General features: G+C 38.9%; 1 protein-coding gene across 3 annotated transcripts in view; it reads left to right on the forward strand.

Annotated features, from left to right (window-relative positions):
• The window catches only part of pcdh15a (protocadherin-related 15a), a 564,893-nt gene that overhangs the window by 48,982 nt on the left and 502,753 nt on the right, over positions 1-13,158 (forward strand). The gene's annotated exons all lie outside the window — the stretch shown is intronic.

Consider the following 13,158-nt stretch of genomic DNA (forward strand, 5'->3'; position numbering starts at 1 on the left):
TCCTTTTCAAGCCATATTCAGTTGAATATGCTACAAAGACAACATATTTGATGTTCAAACTTGTAAACTTTATTTTTATTGGTGCAAAAAATAGTTAACTTAGAATTTCATGGCTGCAACACGTGCCAAAGTAGTTGGGAAAGGGCATGTTCACCACTGTGTTACATCACCTTTTCTTTCAACAACACTCAATAAACGTTTGGGAACTGAGGAAACTAATTGTTGAAGCTTTGAAAGTGGAATTTTTTCCCATTCTTGTTTTATGTAGAGCTTCAGTCCTTCAACAGTCCGGGGTCTCCGCTGTCCTATTTTACGCTTCATAATGCACCACACATTTTCCATGGGAGACAGGTCTGGACTGCAGGCGGGCCAGGAAAGTACCCGCACTCTTTTTTTACGAAGCCACGCTGTTGTAACACATGCTGAATGTGGCTTGGCATTGTCTTGCTGAAATAAGCAGGGGCGTCCATGAAAAAGACGGGGCTTAAAAGGCAGCATATGTTGTTCCAAAACCTGTATGTACCTTTCAGCATTAATGGTGCCTTCACAGATGTGTAAGTTACCCATGCCTTGGGCACTAATGCACCCCCATACCATCACAGATGCTGGCTTTTCAACTTTTCGTCGATAACAGTCTGGATGGTTCGCTTCCCCTTTGGTCCGGATGACACAATGTGGAATATTTCTCCCAAAAATTTGAAATGTGGACTCCTCAAACCACAGAACACTTTCCCACTTTGCATCAGTCCATCTTAGATGATCTCGGGCCCAGAGAAGCCGGTGGCGTTTCTGGATGTTGTTGATAAATGGCTTTCGCTTTGCATACTAGAGCTTTAACTTGCACTTACAGATGTAGCGACAAACTGTATTTAGTGACAGTGGTTTTCTGAAGTGTTCCTGAGCCCATGTGGTGATATCCTTTAGAGATGGATTTCCATTTTTGATACAGTGGTTGTCTGAGGGATCAAAGGTCACGGTCATTCAATGTTGGTTTCCGGCCATGCCGCTTACGTGGAGTGATTTCTTCAGATTCTCTGAACTTTTTGATGATATTATGGAGCGTAGATGTTGAAATTTCTTGCAATGTCACTTTGAGAAAGGTTGTTCTTAAACTGTTTGACTATTTACTCACACAGTTGTGGACAAAGGGGTGTACCTCGCCCCATCCTTTCTTGTGAAAGACTGAGCATTTTTTGGGAAGCTGTTTTTATAGCCAATCATGGCACCCACCTGTTCCCAATTAGCCTGCACACCTGTGGGATGTTCCAAATAAGTGTTTGATGAGCATTCCTCAACTTTATCATTTATTGTCACCTTTCCCAACTTCTTTGTCACGTGTTGCTGGCATCAAATTCTAAAGTTAATGATTATTTGCAAAAAAAAAGTGTTTACCAGTTTGAACATCAAATATGTTGTCTTTGTAGCATATTCAACTGAATATGGCTTGAAAAGGATTTGCAAATCATTGTATTCTGTTTATATTTACATCTAACACATATTCCCAACTCATATGGAAACAGGGTTTGTACTTATTACAACATACATCTCAAGATATCTAGCAACAGAGGGAAGGGAGTGCGGGGTCATGGTGGTCGGCTGCAGCTATCAGGCGCTGACCATCCTTTCATCATCCCTATCAGATTTGTGGACCCGCACATCTTATATGTAATAGAAATATGCTGTGTGGTCATTAAATATGTATTCTGATATATGTTCTTTGCATAAAATGAGCCAAAGTCAGTGAGTGTCAGTTTGAAAAATGAATTGTATAATTTTTCTTTTTACAAAAAAAAGATAACGGGTCCCACAGACCTGACCACCACATAAGGGTGTCCTTTAAAGCTGTTGAATCGACTATATGTAAACCAAATATTGTGATATTATTGACATTGAATAATTGTTTGGTGCATGTTTTGATCTCAACGTCTTATATTTGACCATAATCCCCCCCAAAAATCAGATTTTTATGTCCTGTGACGGACTCCTGTGCGGGTTCCATGGACCACTCAGGAAGGACATTGCTTAGCAGGTTTGACTCTTCTATTTTTTCAAATAAAGCTTGTCTTCGAGTCGGATCGCTTTTCAGCTCCTTTTCCGCTGCTCGCTCCTCTGTCGCTTTTCAGCCGGCCGCGTCGTCGTCTCTCGTGCGCTGTTCTGGCGTAGTGGTTAGAGCGGCCGTGCCAGAAACCTGAGGGTTGCAGGTTCGCTTCCCACCTATGGACATCAAAGTCGCTGCCATTGTGTCCTTGGGCAGGATACTTCACCCTTTGCCCCCGGTGCCGCTCACACTGGTGAATGAATGATAGGTGGTGGTCAGAGGGGCCGTAGGCGCAAACTGGCAGCCACGCTTCCGCCAGTCTACCCCAGGGCAGCTGTGGCTACAGATGTAGCTTACCACCACCAGGTGTGAATGAATGATGGCTTCCCACTTCTCTGTGAGCGCTTTGAGTATATAACAATAGAAAAGCGCGATATAAATCTAATCCATCATTATTATTATTATTCTCTATCGCTTTTTTGCTCCTCATCCGTTGCTGCAGGCTCTCCAACTCCTTCTGCCCTGATCTCTCCTCCTTCTCCCCTTTTATGCAGCCTAAGGAGAATTGTTCATCGTTTCCCGGTGTGTGAGCCATGCACCTGAATTAGATTGCGGCGGCGTCGCTCCCGGCACGCCCCGCCTCTCCGCTCCGCCGCATTCTCCGCCTCCTTGCCGCCATCTTGGGCAGGGCTCCAGCGTGTCCTACCCCGCCGTCGGCCTGTCAGCTTTGCTTCTCCACATGTCCTTTTTAAAAATGTTGGTTTTGTCGTGCCCACGGTGCATTACTTTTAATAAATAGTTGGTCTACTTCCATGTTTCTGCTGCCTACTCAATTTCCGATCGGGTACTTGGACCAGCTAAATCCAAACCCGACGATGCATTTAATTATTTGACGATTGAATTGATATTTGTTTGTCCAGAATCATTTTATGTTTGCCGCCCGTCTTTTCTAATTGCAGCTCCATGGCCTGTCGGCATTCGCCATCATGGAGGATGCGTGCAGTGGACATTTTCAAGTGCCTTAAATGCTGTTCTGGTCGGACGGTGCCAGATAAATGCCCCCCATTTACCATTTTTATGTGGCCCCTGATGGCTTGTACTTTGTAAGCAGCAGTGCCGAAAACAACGTGGCGATGTTTAATAACCTCTTAGTTTTGTGGCAGTTGTTTTTGTTGCTCTTATTTACTTTTTAGCCGAGGAGAATGGGCTAGAAATGGCCTTGCAGAGAGGATACACGGATTGGTTGTCAGTAATGGACGGATATGTTGTTTTTGCAGAAGGTTTGAGACCTTTGGCACTTTTACTCTTAATAAAGCCCATCAATTACTTTTGGATTGAGAAATCTCTGCCCTGATCATGACACGGCTGTGTTGAATACTGTGTTTCCTTGAATTGCCGCCGGGGCGCTAATTGATTTAAAACCTCCGTTGGCCAAAGGCATGCGGTAAATTTAGGCCTGCGCTTATAAATTTGAGTGTGATGTAAGGATACCATCATGAAAAGCACATTTAATAAAAACATTTTATCCTTCTGATCAAACGCATCGATAACTTGTTTATAAGAGTCTTCCTTATCTTTTTTCAGTTTTAAAAGTCTCTCTGTCTCGATGGAGATCTTCCTTTATTACCTCCTGCTTCCATTGAAAGTCCAGTTTAGAAAACTGTTTTATTTTAGATATGTAATCCTCCATGTTAAAAGTGCAAGCAAGAGGAAAAAATAAACACACGCCGCTCACTCTTGCTGCTTGTTGTCACTCTACCAACCGGCATAGCTCGGTTGGTAGAGTGGCCGTGCCAGCAACTTGGGGTTTGCAGGTTCGATTCCCGCTTGTGCCATCCTAGTTACTGCCGTTGTGTCATTGGGCAAGACATTTTACCCACCTGCTCCCAGTGCCACCCACACTGGTTTAAAATGTAACTTAGATATTGGGTGTCACTATGTAAAGCGCTTTGAGTCACTTGAGAAAAGCGCTATATAAATATAATTCACTTCACTTCACTTCACTTCTTCTGCAGCCGAGTGGTCGCAAGAAGGATCACTAGCGCCCTCTACCACCAGGAGGCGGGAGTCATTTAATGACTCATATTTGACACACGCAGCTACGGTATATTAATAAAACATAGCTGCTTACTGTTCTTTTTAGCATATTCAATAGCTTGGACCTTAAATCCTACTGAATAGCTCTTAATCTTCTTCCCTTTATGCGATTTCAAATGATTGAAAATGATGACAGGTGAAGTGTCACTCGTGACGTGACGAGTTTGACCCGGTGGAAATTCTAGACATGCGCTAATAAAAATAATATTTTGCGAAACAAGTAATTCTAGGCAGGCGCATACTATATACCCGGCGGCAATTCAAGGAAATACGGTATTCACTTTGCCATCTCACATCAAACACTAATTATTCACAATTCTAAAAACTGTTACCTTCAATCTAAATCTGAACTCAGATCCGCACCAAAAAGAAAGCAGGACCCAAGAAGGTGACAGGTATCTCCAAAAACTGCACTGGTCTATAAGAGGTCTAGCTTTTTTTGGTCCATAGCCGACCTTACATCCTTACTCTTAAAGCACCTTTCCTTCTCAGCCCATTGTCTCTACTTTCACACTCACTTCTTCAGCCTCTGTTTAAATATTTCCTGGTCTCTCCTGCGCTCGCTTGCTCGCTTCTCCCTTCCCTCTCTTGTTTTCTTTTGAAGTGCAAAACAATGAGATCGTTGCTCCCCTTCTCCCTCTTACGCTGGCAGGGGGAACAAAAAAATAAAAATCCAGCGCAGTGCAGCACACCATCCAGACTCGGGTCCTCAGGACCTCAGCGGGCGTGGGTGAAATTGTCGTCCGTCCGACTCGGACACAAAACCTTGGTCATTGCCAGACATCCATCATCAGAACATGGAGGAGGAAGACTCATTTTCCCGGGCTTTCCTCCGTCAGATTCTTCATCGTACTCGCCAATGGGCTGTCAAGCAATTAGGCTTATTTTTAACTTATTTTAATGCAATGATTATGTCTCCTTTTTATTATTCCTCCAAAGTATTCACACAGTTGGTTTTATACACCAAAATGCATCTATTTATTATTATTATTCTACTCCTTTTCCTGATTTTGGCGAGCTTTACCTTCCACATTTTTCACCCAATTCAAACCATTCCAACTTTAACCTGTTCAGCCTATTCGGGAATCGCGGGTTTTCCCTTCACAAATTCCCCAAATTCCCCAGAATTCCCATAATTTCATGTTTTCCTGGCACATTGTTCAAAATGAGTTGGCCATTTTTCAAACTTTCACCATTTCCACATTTTTCAAGCTATTCGAAATATTCCACCTTTAATCATTCTGGAAATTCAAAGTAAAATGTTTCCAAGTTCCAAAAACTCCAGGATTTTCCAGAATTTCTGCTTTTCAAAAGCCCAATTTGCACCCTTCTTTCTGGGGACTTACCACATTTTTCAACACATTTCAACCGTTGCCCCGTGAAAACATTTGAAAAAAACACAAAGTCGTTTTTTGAACTGGAAAACTTCCCGGTTTTCTCGAAATTCCAGGAATTCCGTAGTACCATTTCTCAAGTCAACATGGCAGTACTTCAGCATTTTTCGATCGATTTGAAACATTTTCACATAAACCATTCAGACTTTTGAAGTTTTTTACCATTTTCACAAATATTCCCGCTTTGCCCGAAATTCCCAATTTGGTGGAATTTCCCATTGAAATTAATGGGACATTCATCAAAGTTCCACAATTTGTTTCCACAACTCATTATTATTTTTCTTCTCTAGATTTTGGCGAGCTTTACCTTCCACATTTTTCACCCGATTCAAACCATTCCAACTTTAACCTGTTCAGCCTATTCGGGAATCGCGGGTTTTCCCTTCACAAATTCCAAAAAATTGCCAGATTTCCCATAATTTCAGGTTTTCCTGGGACATTGTTCAAAATGAATTGGCCATTTTCCAAACTTTCACCATTTCCACATTTTTCAAGCTATTCGAACCATTCCACCTTTAATCATTCTGGAAATTCAAAGTAAAATGTTTCCAAGTTCCAAAAACTCCAGGATTTTCCAGAATTTCTGCTTTTCAAAAGCCCAATTTGCACCATTCTTTCTGGGGACTTACCACATTTTTCAACACATTTCAACCGTTGCCCCGTGAAAACATTGGAAAAAAACACAAAGTCGTTTTTTGAACTGGAAAACTTCCCGGTTTTCTCGAAATTCCAGGAATTCCGTAGTACCATTTCTCAAGTCAACATGGCAGTACTTCAGCATTTTTCGATCGTTTTGAAACATTTTCACATAAACCATTCAGACTTTTGAAGTTTTTTACCATTTTCACAAAAATTCCTGCTTTACCCGAAATTCCCAATTTTGGGGGAATTTCCTATTGTAATTAATGGGACATTCATCAAAGTTCCACAATTTGTTTCCACAACTCATTATTATTTTTCTTCTCTAGATTTTGGCGAGCTTTACCTTCCACATTTTTCACCTGATTCAAACCATTCCAACTTTAACCTGTTCAGCCTATTTGGGAATCGCGGGGTTTCCCTTCACAAATTCCCCAAAATTGCCAGATTTCCCATAATTTCAGGTTTTCCTGGGACATTGTTCAAAATGAGTTGGCCATTTTTCAAACTTTCACCATTTCCACATTTTTCAAGCTATTTGAACTATTCCACCTTTAATCATTCTGGAAATTCAAAGTATAATTTTTCCAAGTCCCAAAAACTCCAGGATTTTTCAGAATTTCTGCTTTTCGAAAGCCCAATTTTCACCCTTCTTTCTGGCGACTTACTACATTTTTCAACACATTTCAAACGTTGCCCCGTGAAAACATTGGACAAAAACACAAAGTCGTTTTTTTGAACTGGAAAACTTCCCAGTTTTCTCGGAATTCCGTAATACCATTTCTCAAGTCAACATGGTAGTACTTCAGCATTTTTTGATGGTTTTGAAACATTTTCACATAAACCATTCAGACTCTTGAAGTTTTTTTCCATTTTCACAAAAATTCCCGCTTTACCCGAAATTCCCAATTTTGGGGGAATTTCCCATTGAAATTAATGGGACATTCATCAAATTTCCACAATTTGTTTCCACAACTCATTATTATTTTTCTTCTCTAGATTTTGGCGAGCTTTACCTTCCACATTTTTCACCCGATTCAAACCATTCCAACTTTAACCTGTTCAGCCTATTCGGGAATCGCGGGGTTTCCCTTCACAAATTCCCCAAAATTGCCAGATTTCCCATAATTTCAGGTTTTCCTGGGACATTGTTCAAAGTGAATTGGCCATTTTTTAAACTTTCATTATTTCCACATTTTTCGAGCTATTCGAACCATTCCACCTTTAATCATTCTGGAATTTCAAAGTATAATTTTTCCAAGTCCCAAAAACTCCAGGATTTTCCAGAATTTCTGCTTTTCGAAAGCCCAATTTGCACCCTTCTTTCTGGGGACTTACCACATTTTTCAACTCATTTCAACCGTTGCCCCGTGAAAACATTGGAAAAAAACACAGTCGTTTTTTGAACTGGAAAACTTCCCGGTTTTCTCGAAATTCCAGGAATTCCGTAATACCATTTCTCAAGTCAACATGGTAGTACTTCAGTATTTTTCGATCGTTTTGAAACATTTTCACATAAACCATTCAGACTTTTGAAGGTTTTTTTATAATTTTCACAAAAATTCCCGCTTTACCCGAAATTCCCAATTTTGGTGGAATTTCCCATTGAAATTAATGGGACATTCATCAAAGTTCCACAATTTGTTTCCACAACTCATTATTATTTTTCTTCTCTAGATTTTGGCGAGCTTTACCTTCCAAAGTAAAGTTCCAAAAACTCCAGGATTTTCCAGAATTTCTGCTTTTCAAAAGCCCAATTTGCACCCTTCTTTCTGGCGGCTTACTACATTTTTCAACACATTTCAACCGTTGCCCCGTGAAAACATTGGACAAAAACACAAAGTCGTTTTTTGAAACTGGAAAACTTCCCGGTTTTCTCGGAATTCCGTAATACCATTTCTCAAGTCAACATGGTAATACTTCAGCATTTTTCGATCGATTTGAAACATTTTCACATAAACCATTCAGACTTTTGAAGTTTTTTACCATTTTCACAAATATTCCCGCTTTACCCGAAATTCCCAATTTTGGTGGAATTTCCCATTGAAATTAATGGGACATTCATCAAAGTTCCACAATTTGTTTCCACAACTCATTATTATTTTTCTTCTCTAGATTTTGGCGAGCTTTACCTTCCAAAGTAAAGTTCCAAAAACTCCAGGATTTTCCAGAATTTCTGCTTTTCGAAAGCCCAATTTGCACCCTTCTTTCTGGCGGCTTACTACATTTTTCAACACATTTCAACCGTTGCCCCGTGAAAACATTGGACAAAAACACAAAGTCGTTTTTTGAAACTGGAAAACTTCCCGGTTTTCTCGGAATTCCGTAATACCATTTCTCAAGTCAACATGGTAATACTTCAGCATTTTTCGATCGATTTGAAACATTTTCACATAAACCATTCAGACTTTTGAAGTTTTTTACCATTTTCACAAATATTCCCGCTTTGCCCGAAATTCCCAATTTGGTGGAATTTCCCATTGAAATTAATGGGACATTCATCAAAGTTCCACAATTTGTTTCCACAAATCATTATTATTTTTCTTCTCTAGATTTTGGCGAGCTTTACCTTCCACATTTTTCACCCGATTCAAACCATTCCAACTTTAACCTGTTCAGCCTATTCGGGAATCGCGGGTTTTCCCTTCACAAATTCCCCAAAATTGCCAGATTTCTCATCATTTCAGGTTTTCTTGGGACATTGTTCAAAATGAGTTGGCCATTTTTCAAACTTTCACCATTTCCACATTTTTCAAGCTATTCGAACTATTCCACCTTTAATCATTCTGGAAATTCAAAGTATAATTTTTCCAAGTCCCAAAAACTCCAGGATTTTTCAGAATTTCTGCTTTTCGAAAGCCCAATTTGCACCCTTCTTTCTGGCGACTTACTACATTTTTCAACACATTTCAACCGTTGCCCCGTGAAAACATAGGACAAAAACACAAAGTCGTTTTTTTGAACTGGAAAACTTCCCTGTTTTCTCGGAATTCCGTAATACCATTTCTCAAGTCAACATGGTAGTACTTCAGCATGTTTTGATGGTTTTGAAACATTTTCACATAAACCATTCAGACTTTTGAAGTTTTTTTCCATTTTCACAAAAATTCCCGCTTTACCCAAAATTCCCAATTTTTGGGGAATTTCCCATTGAAATTAATGGGACATTCATCAAAGTTCCACAATTTTTTTACACAACTCATTATTATTTTTCTTCTCTAGATTATGGCGAGCTTTACCTTTGACATTTTTCACCCGATTCAAACCATTCCAACTTTAACCTGTTCAGCCTATTTGGGAATTGTGGGTTTTCCCTTCACAAACTCCCAAAAATTGCCAAATTTCCCATAATTTCAGGTTTTCCTGGGACATTGTTCAAAGTGAATTGGCCATTTTTCAAACTTTCACCATTTCCACATTTTTCAAGCTATTCGAACTATTCCACTTTTAATCATTCTGGAAATTCAAAGTATAATTTTTCCAAGTTCCAAAAACTCCAGGATTTTCCAGAATTTCTGCTTTTCGAAAGCCCAATTTGCACCCTTCTTTCTGGCGACTTACTACATTTTTCAACACTTTTTCAACCATTGCCCCGTGAAAACATTGGACAAAAACACAAAGTCGTTTTTTGAACTGGAAAACTTCCCGGTTTTCTCGAAATTCCAGGAATTCCGTAATACCATTTCTCAAGTCAACATGGCAGTACTTCAGCATTTTTCGATCGATTTGAAACATTTTCACATAAACCATTCAGACTTTTGAAGTTTTTTACCATTTTCACAAATATTCCCGCTTTGCCCGAAATTCCCAATTTGGTGGAATTTCCCATTGAAATTAATGGGACATTCATCAAAGTTCCACAATTTGTTTCCACTACTCATTATTATTTTTCTTCTCTAGATTTTGGCGAGCTTTACCTTCCACATTTTTCACCCGATTCAAACCATTCCAACTTTAACCTGTTCAGCCTATTCGGGAGTCGCGGGTTTTCCCTTCACAAATTCCCCAAAATTGCCAGATTTCCCATAATGTCAGGTTTTCCTGGGACATTGTTCAAAATGAGTTGGCCATTTTTCAAACTTTCACCATTTCCACATTTTTCAAGCTATTCGAACCATTCCACCTTTAATCATTCTGGAAATTCAAAGTATAATTTTTCCAAGTTCCAAAAACTCCAGGATTTTCCAGAATTTCTGCTTTTTGAAAGCCCAATTTGCACCCTTCTTTCTGGCGACTTACTACATTTTTCAACACATTTTAACCATTGCCCAGTGAAAACATTGGACAAAAACTCAAAGTAGTTTTTTGAACTGGAAAACTTCCCGGTTTTCTCGAAATTCCAGGAATTCCTTAATACCATTTCTCAAGTCAACATGGTAGTACTTCAGCATTTTTCGATCGTTCTGAAACATTTTCACATAAACCATTCAGACTTTTGAAGTTTTTTACCATTTTCACAAACATTCCCGCTTTACCCGAAATTCCCAATTTTGGGGGAATTTCCCATTGAAATTAATGGGACATTCATCAAAGTTCCACAATTTTTTTACACAACTCATTATTATTTTTCTTCTCTAAATTTTGGCGAGCTCCACCTTTCACATTTTTCACCCGATTAAAACCGTTCCGACTTCAACCTGTTCAGCCTATTCAGGAATTGCGTGCTTTCCCTTGACAAATTCCCCCAAATTCCCATATTTCCCAGAATTCCAGGTTTTCCGGGACATTTTACCCATTCAAAATGAATTGGGCATTTTTCAAGCTTTCACCATTTCCAAATTTTTCAACCGATTCAAACCATTCCACCTTCAACATATTTGACTCATCCTGGACATCCAAACTATATTTTTTCCAACGTCAAGTTCATTCCTAGAATTGTGTTTCTTTCAAATCGTTGTTGACCCTTTTTTCCAACATTCAACTATTCTTACATTCATTCTACATTCTGTCAGCATTTCAGTCCAACTTCAGCATTGGAGCATTCACACGCAATTCCTTCAGTAATTACCTCTGTAGTTGTATAACATGTTGGTCCCAGGCAAATTACACTGAGGCCATTGGAAACCTTGCACAATGGCCCAAAATCCTTGACCAAAAACCACAACATCCACACGGTTTAGTTCTTCCAAAATATAGACTGCTAAATTTAGCTAATATTCAAAGTTTAGCATCCATATGAATGACCTATCGAATCCTAAATTATACTGCACCAGCGCCACTTTAGCACTTTGTCCAGTTTATATCTGCTGTGACAACCAGAAACTCACCAGCTTCCACCAGGGGGCAGTGTAGCGTACTCAGATGTAAAACCTCTTTTGCACAATCAGCCTTGCAAAGTCCAAGAGATTACTATTCATTCACAATTGAACTTAAAAAAGTAGCTTTGGAGCAATCAAAGCTGCTCACACGGTCACTAAGGTGGCCACTATGATTGACATGTCCATATATTTATGCATGAGAACATTTTTGTCGTAAACTGTGAGGTGTGTGCTAAAACCATGGTTGTTTTTACAAATGATGGCAGATGTGAACAAGAGCATGTATTGTCCGTGTGTTATGATGTAAAGGAGAGGTGTTGTTAAAATGTATAAGTATGTGTCAATGAAAGTGCAATTCATATTCTTTCTCAATTTGATTACAGGCTATATAAAGCAAATCACATCAAATCAACTTTATTCATAAAGCACATTTAAAATTTACTACGGGGTAGCCAAAGTGCTGTTCAATGGGCAGGTTAAAAGATAATACGAGAACCGAGCAAACAACACAACACAAACAGAACATGATTAAAAAAAAAAAATACATATATATAAATGTTATTGCATTTTTTGTGTATCTTTTTAATTTAGGAACTGCAAATGGAAATGAGCTATTTAGCTATAATCTGGTGCAGAACATACCTGTCTTTGAACTTAATGCCTCTGTGCATTGTTGCTGTGAAGACTAAACTAACAATTGAAAATATTGATTTCCACAATCACTGAATTAGCACACGGACGATATCGATCTTTTTCACATATGTCATTATTTATAAAAACAACCATGATTTTGCCAGACACGCCTCAGAGCTTACAACAAAATGTTCAAATGCATGAATATATTTCCATGTCACACATAGTGTCCACCTTAGTGACCGTGTGAGCAACTTTCTTCGCTCCAAAGACACTTTTTAAGTACAATTGTGAATGAATAGTAATCTGTAACTTGTGGCTTCCAGGTTCGATTCCTGCTTCCGCCATCTTAATCACTGCCGTCGTGTCCTTGAGTTTGAGTTTATTTGGAACATGCAAGCATACAACAAGATACATCACAATTTCCAGTTTCTCTATTCAAAATGTTGGAAAAGGAGTAGGAAGAAGCAGAGCTTATTTAATCCTACCCCTTTTCTTTACATAACACTTGCTAAAACTTTTGTTCACTTCCTGTTCTCAATGTATTCACAACATATACTCCATAAGTAATAAGTAATCACGATAAAAATAAATAAACAAATAAATAATTGGTGAAGCAAGTTTTATTCCATACGATGAGATAAGTAAGATTATTTTGAGAATGAATGGGTGAGTAAAATCCGAATGTTTATCATCTTCCGAGGATGTTGTAGTCGTAATGATTTGTGCAGTCCTTTGAGACATTTGTGATTTGGGGCTATATAAATAACCATTGATTGATTGATGATTGATGGTTCTTCTGTTTTGTACTTTGTAAACACTTGAAGTTTGAAGAGTTTCTTGAAGTGGATCATATTAGTACATTCTTTGATTGCTTTGCTTAATCCATTCCATCATTTAATTCCACATACTGAAGGTCTTAAGTGTTGTACGTGCGTACAAATGTTTTAAATTACATTTTTCTCTAAGATTATATTTCTCTTCTTTTGTTGAGAAGAATTGTTGTATATTCTTGGGAAGCAGGTTATAGTTTGCTTTGTGTATCATTTTAGCTGTTTGCAATTCCACTATGTGGTGGAATTTCAGTATCTTTGATTCA

This window comes from Nerophis ophidion, linkage group LG09 (genome assembly GCF_033978795.1).
Source record: "Nerophis ophidion isolate RoL-2023_Sa linkage group LG09, RoL_Noph_v1.0, whole genome shotgun sequence".
In the NCBI taxonomy this organism is placed as follows: Eukaryota; Metazoa; Chordata; class Actinopteri; order Syngnathiformes; family Syngnathidae; genus Nerophis; species Nerophis ophidion.